Here is an 11489-nt window from a genome sequence, read left to right on the forward strand (position 1 = left end):
CACCAACCACCGTTGACAAAAAAATTACTAAAATAATAATAATAATAATAATAATAATAATAATAATAATAATAATAATAATAATAATAATAATAATAATAATAATAATAATAATAATAATAATAATAATAATAATAATAATAATAATAATACTAATAATAGTAACCCCCCCCCCCCAACCCACCCCATCATAGGCCTGAGAAGAAAATTTATTGAACAAAAATTTCAACAAAGACCAAGAAAATAAAAAATAAAAGGAATTATACAGATATAATGCTATACAGATGCTAGCCTGTTTTTTAACAATAATTTGTGATGCCATCACAAACATTGGCATTTAAAGGGTACAAATAAAAAAAATGCCTTCACCAGAATGCAGGAAATTAAGTCTTTGTAACAAGAAATGTCCTGGTGGGGGACCCCCAGACCCCCTGCTTAAAAAGTGGCCTGACTGGGGCTATATTTTGCACTATATTTCCTGGCCTGATTGATTTCCCCAGTCCGGCCCTGGTTAAAAGCCTCCAATGCGTATTAGTGTGTGTGCGTTTGAACGTGTGCATGTTTCAACCATACATTTCCATTTATAAAAAAAAAAAATATATATATATATATATTATTATTATAATCTTTTATTTTTTTACCTCCTATAATAATGGGGGTCGCGGCTCTCTGACCCCGTTATTTTTGGGTCGCGGCCTGAAAAGTTTGGGAACCCCTGTTCTAATACACTGTCCTGTCAACAACAACCACACGGAAAACAAGTTCCAACCGAGCCAAAAGAATGTTGTAACCTAAAAAAAAAATAGTCTTGAACACTTGAATAAAAGTACAAACAAGCTGATTGGAGGCAAAGTGAATCATAGGGGTGTGTCAAAACACTAAATGTGATTTAAAACTATAGGGCTGGGTGTGTGGAAGGGTCACAATATTCAGAAGAAGAAGAAGAAGAAATGAAGAAGAAGCTGAAGAAGAAGATGAAGATGAAGAAGAACTAGAAGAAGAAGAAAGAAGACAAGAAAATTAAGAACAGGAAGAATTAGAAGAAGAGGAAAATAATAAGAAGAGGAAGAAGGAGAGGAAGATGATGAAGCAGATGATGATGAAAGAAGATGAAGAAGAACTAGAAGAAGAAAAGAAGAACATGGAAAAAGGAGAAGAAGAAAATAAGAAGAAAAATGTCTAATTTCCATTCACAAAATGTTTTATGAAATTAAATTCCAGTGGACGTTGTGATGTTGGACGTACAACAATACGGTGTGGCAATTTTTGTTTTGCACAAGAAACCTTTGATTACAGATTACAGACAGTATGTTGCACTAGTGTTTATTTATGAATTTTCACATTCTGATTTCACACCACTCCTATTGTGCTGCCATATCGGCCCTGTATTTAAATTTGCACAGTTTTGCATGGGACTGGACCGATGTGCAAAGTCTTGTGTATGCGCGTTTCTTGTAATATCTGCAGAACATCTGAATATTCATGCTCTTGCAGGGCTTTTCCAATGACTTTATGAAAATGAAAGGCATTCAGCTTTTTGTTGGTGTAAAATTATTCATACGATAAAGGCAGCATAGGGAATTGCATTACTGTCAGATTTCTTAAGCACCACTCAAGAGTTGAACTCACAACATTTGTAGCGAACAGCAGGGCGAGAACATGTTGAGCTAACTCAGAAGTGGCATAACATAGGATTCATCTTTTGTAGTTTGACTTTACTATGTGAATGATTCTCAGATGTATGTACAGAGTTGTAGTATAATATGTACAGTGATACAGGTATAACGACAGTATGGTAGTAGTCATACTGGTCAGCAGCGTAACTAGTAAGAGTAGGATATGTATAGATATGTAAAAAGGACTATGTGCAGGTACAGACAGGTGTGGATAGATATATGCTGTGAGAATATATATATATATATATGTATATATGGTATATACAGCCTTACTGTACATGCTATCATACAGATATGGGTTAAGTAAGGGGGGTTATATGCAGGTATATTCAGACTGGATATATATGCTGTAAATATGAAAATATAAATGTAAATATGAGGTATATACAGCACTGTTGTACATGCTATCATACAGAGTATATAGGTAGACCAAAATATGAGGTGGGTAGTTAAGGGTATTATGATTACTATGATTACATCAGGCCAGAAAAAGAAAATGCTGTCAAAATTCAGTTTTTGAGACAGAAGTGCCATTCATGCACTGTCAATTAAATATTTGATATAATTAAAATCCCCTTGTGAAGGTTCTGCTTGGGGGTGCAGATCTTTGTATAATTTTGACACACTTTATATGGCATAATTGATTTAGCATATTTAGACATTTGTAACACACTTCATAATTGACTGTCTAGTATGAAAGTTGTCTCACAAAATGACATACCTGCTAGGTTGTACCATTGATCTTTAAGGACATTTCAAATATTTCAATTGTCAGCCTCTACTATAGCACCACCTTCAGGATTATTGGTCCCATACTGATTTGGCCATAGTTTGGCAATGTACTAGACCTACAGTATCTGCAAAGTTTGGTGCATCTTCATGCATGGGAAGACAACTTTCTCCATTGACTACAATATATTGACATAAGAAGTCAAAATTATATAAAAAAACTACGTACATTGGAGGGGGTTGGGTTTGGACATTTACAGGGGCCAGTTTCGAATTGCAGTCTCCCGTAGGTGCTCTTTGAGAGTGGTTTTGAAGGTGGGTAGTGATTCACATTCCTTTACAGCTGTGGGTAGGGCATTCCACATTGATGAGGCATAATTGCGAAACGTGTTTAGTCCCTTGTTTGAGCCGAATCTGGGTTTAACATGATTTGTGGAACTCCCTCTGGTTGTAACATCTGGGCTTTCTTTCCCTATTCAGGAGTGGAAGCTCTGCTGCCATCCTGGAATTCTCACTCTGTCTCTGTAATTATCCCTGATTGTTGTCACCTGCCTGTGTTTTGTGTCACTGGTTCTGATTGGGTCTGCGGGCTGTGTTGAGGCCTTTATAGTAATCCCTTGCCTCTCTCTTTTTGTCGATTCTTCAGCAGTGTTACAGGGTACAGCCGTCCATGGGCAGAAGTCGGATATCTCGCCCGTTGTTATTATTTAAAGTTCTGTTGCTTAAGGGCGAGAAGTCGGATCTCTCACCGCCCTATTCTCTATTGCTTTTCCGTAATTACTTCTCTCAGTACTTTTCTTTTGTCTTGCTATTTACTTGCTTTACTACGTAAATATATATTATCGCTCAAAGTGTTTCTGATAATAAAAATAACACATATTCGAGAAGAGCAACACCATCTCCGTCTCCTTCTTCCGTGCTACACAAGAACTCAACATTTCACACTGGTGTTGTGGTCGTGGTATTCACTGACCTTTGGGAAGTATTTTGACATGTACATGGGTACCTTAGTGGTGTAGTGTATCTTGTAGACCAGGCCCATTGCAAGTTGCTGTACTCTGTCATCTACTCTAAGCCATCCTAGGTTGTCAAAGTGGGCAGGGGTGAGGTGGGTTCTGGGAGTAAGGTCAAGCAGTAGTCTGACCAGTTTGTTTTGTGATGATTGTAATCTTGTTTTTAGAGCCTTTGAGGTGCTTTGGTACCATGAGGTGCAAACAGAGTCGTAGTACCCTTGAATGAGTGCTCCTGCCAGAGTCTTCAAGGTATTCTTGTTTACCAGAGAGGAGATCCGGTACAAGAATCTAGTTCGTTGGTTGACTTTTTTGATTACATTGGATGCCATTTTGGCACAGGAAAGATTTGCCTCTAGGATGGAACCCAGGTATGTAATTTCTTCTTTCCTTGTGACAATATTGTCACCCACTGTAACTGAGAAGCCGTCGGTCTTGCTGAGTTTGTTATTTGATCCGAAGAGAATGGACTCTGTTTTACCCAGGTGTAATTTGTTTGTTTGTTATCAGCGAGCCAGGTGCAGATTCTGCCGAGTTCCGAACTGAGGGTTTTTTCAACCTGTAACTTGTTCTTGTCAGAGACCAGCAGGGCTGAGTCATCCGCGAACAGGAACAAGTTGCAGTCACAAGCTGACGACATGTCATTTGCATAAATTAGGAACAGTAACGGTCCTAGTATGCTTCCTTGTGGAACACCACAGCTCACTGGGAGGGGGGGGGGGATAGAGTACCGTTTACCTCCACCATCTGTTCTCTCCCCTCCAGGTAGGATTGCATCCAGCTCACTGATCAAGACTATCAAAACCAATTGCTTTTAGCTTGTCAATCAGAATGGAGTGATGGACAGTGTCGAAGGCCTTTTGTAGGTCCAGCATGACCATGCCGCAGTATTAGCCCGCGTCCACCTCTTGTTTGATGTGGTTGTTCAAAAAGAGAAGGCATGTGTCAGTGGAGTGGGATGTTCTGAAGCCAGATTGGAATTCGTAGATTCGATCTTTTTCCACAAGGTAATTTTCGACCTGTTCGTATACTATTTTTTCCATGACTTTCGAGATGGAGGTAAGAATAGAAACAGGGCGGTAGTTGCCTGGGTCCAATTTGCTGCCCTTTTTGTGCAGGGGGGTTACTCTCGCAATTTTGCAAAGTCTTTTGGTACGTGTTCCTGTTTTATGGAGAGGTTTATTATGTGTATGATGAGTGGGGTGATGGTAGTCCCGTGATTAAGACGGAGAGGACGCAACCCTCTTTGCGCCGCCCCTGTGCCTCAAATAATCTTTAATCTTTCAAAATGTTCAGTTGCTATCGCTATCAGCTCTATCTTTAATTTTTCAAAATGTTCAGTTGCTATTGCATGCACTCATCAGTGTTTCACTACACACATGAGTGCATGCTTACCAACTGTCAGTCTGCAACACTACTATCACCGACATCTAAGAAGGGAGATCCCCCCTTGAATGGCGCTTCTAAGGTTTCTCTCCTCCACACTGCCTGTGGTGCATTTTCCCCTATTGTTAGGTTTTAGTGAGTTTTTCCTTACCTTCGCGTGGGGTATGTCTGGGAGTGTTCGCATTGCATTCATTTATTTGCACTTATTTTAAATTTGTTGGACCTTATGGTGTTCTTGTTTTGTTCTTGACTTATTGTTATGTTTCTTGACTTGTTTAAAGAAGACGTGTCCGGCCCATGGGGACATTAACGTGTGTTGTCGGGCCTTACAAATACATTTTATTTGATTTGATTCATGGTGGCTGCTGAGTCTCTGAGGAATTTGGAGGGGATATTGTTATGGCCAGTGGCCTTGTTAGGTTGGAGGGCGCTCAGTTTTTTGTGTACCTCAGCTGTTGTTACCATTTCTAGTTTGAAATCGTCGTTGCGGACCCCTAGGTTATTGTAGTAGGCTAGTATGTGTTCTACCCCAAAATGCCCTGAGTGGGAGGATAGTTTATTTACCAGTGTTGTGGCTATGTTTGTGAAGAAAATGTTTAAGTAATTGGCCACATGCAGGGGCGGCTGGGTGGCGCAGCGGACTAAGCGCTCGTCACCAACGCGAGAGACACTGGTATCGAATCCGGCTGTCAGCGTTGCCTCCGGCTTGGCCGGCCGTCATACTGGCTCAATTGGCATAGTCAGCAGGAGGGAAGCCGGTGGGGTGGTATTCTGGTCGTTGTAAACAGCGACTCCTACAGGTCGGTCAGGGCGCCTGCACAGCGAGGGAGGGAGAAAAACACAGAAAAACAGGAGGAGAGGGTCGGCTGGGTGGCGTAGCGGAGATTGCGCTCGTCACCAATGCAAGAGACTCCGGTATCGAATCCCAGTCTCAGCATTGCCTTCGGCTTGGGCCGGCCGTCGTACTGGCTAATTTGGCAGAGTCAGCGGGTGGAAGTCGATGGGTGGGGGATTGGACGTTGTGGACAGCGACCCCTACAGGTCGGTTGGGAGACGCCTGCACAGCAGAGACAGGAAGTGGCGGGGGTAGTGTGAGCCTCCCATGCGTTACACCTCGCCAATGAGAGTCCGCGCTGGCAGGCGAAAAGATGTGACAGGCTGCCTTCTCATGTGCCGGAGGGAACACGTGATGCAAGGCTTCTATCCTCTCTACAACCGACCAGTGGGGGCCATAGTCGAGCAACGTTCAAGACAGGGGAGGGGAGAATTGGATACACGAAATTGGGATGGGAGAAAAATAGAAAAATAAGGAGAAAAAGTGGATAAAAAAAAATAAGTTATTGGCCACATTCAGCTTGTCTGTGATGAGCGTGTTATCTATCTTTATGTTTATGTTTGAAAATCTGGTTTTAAGTTTTTTTTAATGCAGCCTAGTTGATTATTGAGTAATTTCTTTATTCTTTTTTGCAGTTTTGATCATGGAGTTTACATAATTTCTTTTTTTTTATCTACTTTTTCTCCTCCTATTTTTCTGTATTTTTCTCCCATCCCAATTATTTTGTCGTTATGCCAATTCCCCCCTCCCCTTCCTGGTCGTTGCGCGCATTTGCCCCCCCCCCCACTTGCCGGTCTAGGGAGCCCTGAAGTCTATCACATGCTTCCTCCGATACATGTGGAGACAGCCAGCAGCCTCTTTTTACCTGACAGCGAGGACTCTCACTGGGGAAGTGTAACGCGTGGGAGGATCACACTACCTCCCCCAGTTCCCTCCCTCACTGTGCAGGCGCCCTGACCGACCTGTAGGAGTCGCTGTTTACAACGACCAGGACCCACCCCACCGGCTTTCCACCTGCTGACACTGCCAATTGTGTCAGTATGGACGACCGACCAAGCCGGAGGTACCGCAGCAGCCGGATTCGATCCCACTGTCTCTGCGGTGGTAGACAGACGCTTAGTCCGCTCCGCTACCTGGCCGCCCTAGTTTACGTCATTTCTTAGTCTGTTTCTTTGCTATGACCTTCCTGTTCTTCTTGGGAGAGTATGAGACTGTGGTGGTGGTCTTAGTGAAGGCAAACTTGGAGGAGAGGGGGGCTCTGTTCTTGATCCCGGTCAAAGCGGCAGGAAGTTCTGGCTTGTTTTTCCGCACGGTCCCCACCATGGTGACTCTCCTCCGGCGCAGCTCCTCTCCAAGGGCATATGAAGTGAAGAAGTAGTCGCAGGTGAAGTTGTGCCCCCAAAGACCCTCAGTCATCTCCAACACCACCTGCTTGCCCCTTCTCTGCCACGCCCCCTGCTGGTTTGCCGGTGTAGATCTGCATGTTCCACGCATAGCTGCTGCTGGCGTCGCATGCAGCCCAGATCTTTATCCCGTATTTGGCCGGTTTGTATTGTTTGAAGGGACAGCGGCCTTTATAGGGGACTAGGCGTTTGTCAACCGTGACGTCTGGCCCTGGGTTGTACACATACATGACAAACGCTCCACCCACTTCTCCCAGAGCTCTCTGATGGGAGCAAGTTTGTCGGCAGCACGGCGAGCAACTCGTGTTTCCCGGTTGTCAAATCAGATGACTCTTGACATCACATGGAATGTTTGGAGTGACATAGGCTGGTAAAGATATGCCTCCTAAAGTGTGTAAACGGAAGTACATGAAGTACAGGCTACAGGCTTTCCGGTTTCAACAAAACAATTATAGAAACGTGTGAAGTGCACAATATTTCCTCGTTTATGCCACTGCAACGGCTTTGCCTGAAGAATTGACTACATGACCGGGACGTTCTAGCTTGTTTCCAATCAATCAATCAATCAATCAATCAATCAATCAATCAATCAATCAATCAATCAATCAATCAATCAGTGTAACGGAGTGCCGTGTGTCTATCCTACAGTCACAATGGACAGTGTTGTGAATGAAATTACCTACCTAGGTTCCATCCTAGAGGCAAATCTTTCCTGTGACAAAATGGCATCCAATGTAATAAAAAAAGTCAACCAACGAACTAGATTCTTGTACCGGATCTCCTCTCTGGTAAACAAGAATACCCTGAAGACTCTGGCAGGAGCACTCATTCAAGGGTACTACAACTATGCTTGCATCTCATGGTACCAAAGCACCTCAAAGGCGCTAAAAACAAAATTACAAACATCACAAAAGAATACTGGTCAGACTACTGCTTGACCTTACTTCTAGAACCCACCTCACGCCTGCCCACTTTGACAACCTAAGATGGCTTAGAGTAGACCACAGAGTACAGCAAATTGCAATGGGCCTGGTCTACAAGATACACTACACGACTAAGGTACCCATGTACATGTCAAATTACTTCCCAAAGGTCAGTGAATACCACGACCACAACACCAGGGAGCTCCACAAATCATGTGCAACCCAGATTCGGCTCAAACAAGGGACTAAACACGTTTCGCAATTATGCCACATCAATTTGGAACGCCCTACCCACAGCTGTAAAGGAATGTGAATCACTACCCACTTTCAAAACCACTCTCAAAGAGCACCTACGGGAGACTGCAATTAGAAACTGGCCCCTGTAAATGTCCTAACCCAACCCCCTTCAATGTACAGTAAATGTCCTAACCCAATAATACACAAGACCCTCTTCTTGGGACCAAGTAAGGTTTTGTGGATAATCCAATGTACAGTTACCCCACCCCGCCTACCCCCACCCCACCCACCTCCAATGTACAGTTTCCCCCCCCACCCCACCTACCCAACCTCCTCCAATGTACAGTTTCTTCGTCAAATGTATATACTCTCTTTGTTAGACTCTTTTTGTACCACAAACAGTACTGTATTTGTAAATCTGGTATGTCATAAATGTATAGATGTAGCAGTACTGTCTATCTGTATGTCATGTATGTCATAATATGTTATGATGAATTGAAAATGGGGGACCCTGATGTAAACAAGAGGAAAGTCTTTCTGTGGTCTGCATCCCCTTAACAATTGTGTGTATTGAGCTGTACTGTATTGTACCCATTCTGCAATTTGTTAATACACTTTTCAATCAATCAATCAATCAATCAATCAATCAATCAATCAATCAATCAATCAATCAATCAATCAGTTTGCAGACAGGATTCGGGAAAAGTTTGGTCTGTTCGGAGGCAGCTTCCAGGGGAAGTACATACACCGGAAATTCTACCCCATACACACTTTCGGCAGTAGTTCTTTACCAGGCTTTATCTCACGGAGGAGATACAACTGGGAACGAGGTTAGGAGTGACATGGTCGCCCGAAAGATGCTCCGGCCTGTCTCAACATCCCAGAGGCTTGCAGTAGCCTCATTATTGGACCTGAGGGATAAAACAAGCGAGGACTCTCACCAGAATCAGTTCACAGTTGACTGCAGTTTGTCATGACCTGCCACTGACCTGTAAACTCCAGCCAGGAGCAGCAGTCCCAAGTAGGCATCCAGGTCGGTCTTGTCTATCATCTTCCAATTATCTTCGAACACCCGTCTCCCCTCCATGTTGGTCATGTCAATGAGAATCATCTGAATTGACTCTGGAATGAAGAGCTCAAATGCTGACTTGATGTCCTGGACACGAGACATTGCAAAGCGTGTGGGCCCAGGGGTCATCCTGATGATGTTTTCAGCTTGAGCTTTGCCGTGTGTCTCGTAGGGGATGGAGGACCATGACATCTTCTTATCCTTTGAGATGAAGAGCTCTTCATCATCATCCAGCTCCTCCTCTTCTTCATCGGATGTCTCTTCGTCATGTTCTGGATCATATTCTTCATCATCCTCACCTTCAGACACCTCCTCCTCTATTTCAGGCTCCTCCACGTCAGCATGAGCATTTTGACCAGACATAAGATGGTCCAGGTACTCAAGGGCAGAGTATTCTCTGTTGCTCATGATGAAGTAGTAGTGATCAGGTAGACAGACAGATACTGCTGCAGATTGAACTTGATAGGAATTTATTGGTGTTTCTGCGAGATAATGTGTTATGCCACTCTCCCAAGTGATAAGATGATACAAGATGATACAATGTATCTATGTTTGTGTGGGAATGTCTGGTTTGTGTGGGAATATTGTATTCCGGTGTGCACTGTACTGAATTGTAGGCATGTGTGTGTGTGTGTGCGTGCATGTGTGTGTGTAGGTGTGTCTCTGTGTGTGTAAGAGTGGGTGCATGTGTGTATTGTGCATGTCTCTGTGTGTCGGGGTAGTGTTGTTAGGTCGTAAAAATGTGTAAGATGACACTCCAAAAACCAGGCACTGAGGCAGTGTATTTTTATTTATTGAGCGGACCAACATCAAAGTTGAAGCCCTTTGGGGGAGGGGAGGATAGCAGTTAAAAACTCAGAGAAATAATCAGTTCCCATGTAGGAGGGGATTGTGTGTGTGTGTGTGTGGGGTTGTGGGGGGGTCGGTCAGGGTGAGAGTTTAGTGCCTAGAGTCAAATAATTTTGAACCATATTATGAACCTTGATTGAGCCACATGTGATCCATAAAGTTAGCCATAACATTTCTATGAAGCAAACTGATGTCTATAGCCATTTTTCTATACCGGGTCTGTTTGGACCCTGTTCCTGACAGGCAGCGAGCGAGCGAACTGGAGACGAAACTGTCCTGATATGACGCGGCGCGTGTCCGAGTGTGTCTGGGTGTGTGTGTGTGTGTTACCTGGAAGCACAGGGGCAAAGCAGCCTGCGATTCTCGACCAATAAAAAGTGTTTAGGGGCGGGACTCGGACGTGTAATCGCTCAACTAGAGAGACAGCGAGCGAATATTTGAGGGGTGAACGACATCGCCGCTCAGTTCGCTGTCGCTCACGGCAGGTCAGGATAGTCTGATTGAAATGAATACATTTTAATCACTTTTTCTCGCTCGATCACTCGCTTGCGTCGCTCTATGTCACACCGGTTCCTGACAGGCAGCGAGCGAGCAAACTGGAGACGAAATCGCGCGCGACACTGTCCTGATATGACGTGGCGCGTGTCCGAGTGTGTCTATGTGTGTTACCTGGAAGCACAGGGGCAAAGCAGCCTGCGATACTCGACCAATAAAAAGTGTTTAGGGGCGGGACTCGGCTGCGTAATCGCTCAACTAGAGACACAGCGAGTGAATATATATATATTGTTTTTTATCTACTTTTTCTCCCATTTTCAATTTTTTCTCCCATCCCAATTTTGTATCGTCCAATTCTACCCTCCCCTGTCTCGAACGTTGTTAGGCCATGCCTCCCAGAAGCCGGCTGCAATGTGGACTAAGCCTTACATCACGTGTCCCCTCCGGTACTCGAGGAAGCAGCAGTTGCATCTTTTCACCTGCACAGCGCAATCTCTCAGCGTCGGGAGTCTGCGTTTGGAGGGCACGCCGCCCCCGTTGCTTCCTGATTCTGCTGCGCAGGCGCACCAACCGACCTGTAGGAGTCGCTGTCCACAATGTCCGATCCCCACCCATCAGCTTCCCACCCCCTAATACTGCCAATTGTATTAGTATGAACGACCAGCCAGGCTGATAGCAATGCGGAGAGCTGGGCTCGAACCCAGCGTCTCCTGCATTGGTGGTGAGCGCCTTGCCCACTGCACCACCTAGCCGCCCCATCGAGCGAATATTTGAGGGGTGAACGACATCGCTGCTCAGTTCGCTGTCGCTCGCGGCAGGTCAGGATAGTCTGATTGAAACGAATACATTTTAATCACTTTTTTTTGCTCGCGTCGCT

This window comes from Notolepis coatsorum (assembly GCF_963971535.1).
Source record: "Notolepis coatsorum genome assembly, chromosome: 18".
NCBI lineage: Eukaryota > Metazoa > Chordata > Actinopteri > Aulopiformes > Paralepididae > Notolepis > Notolepis coatsorum.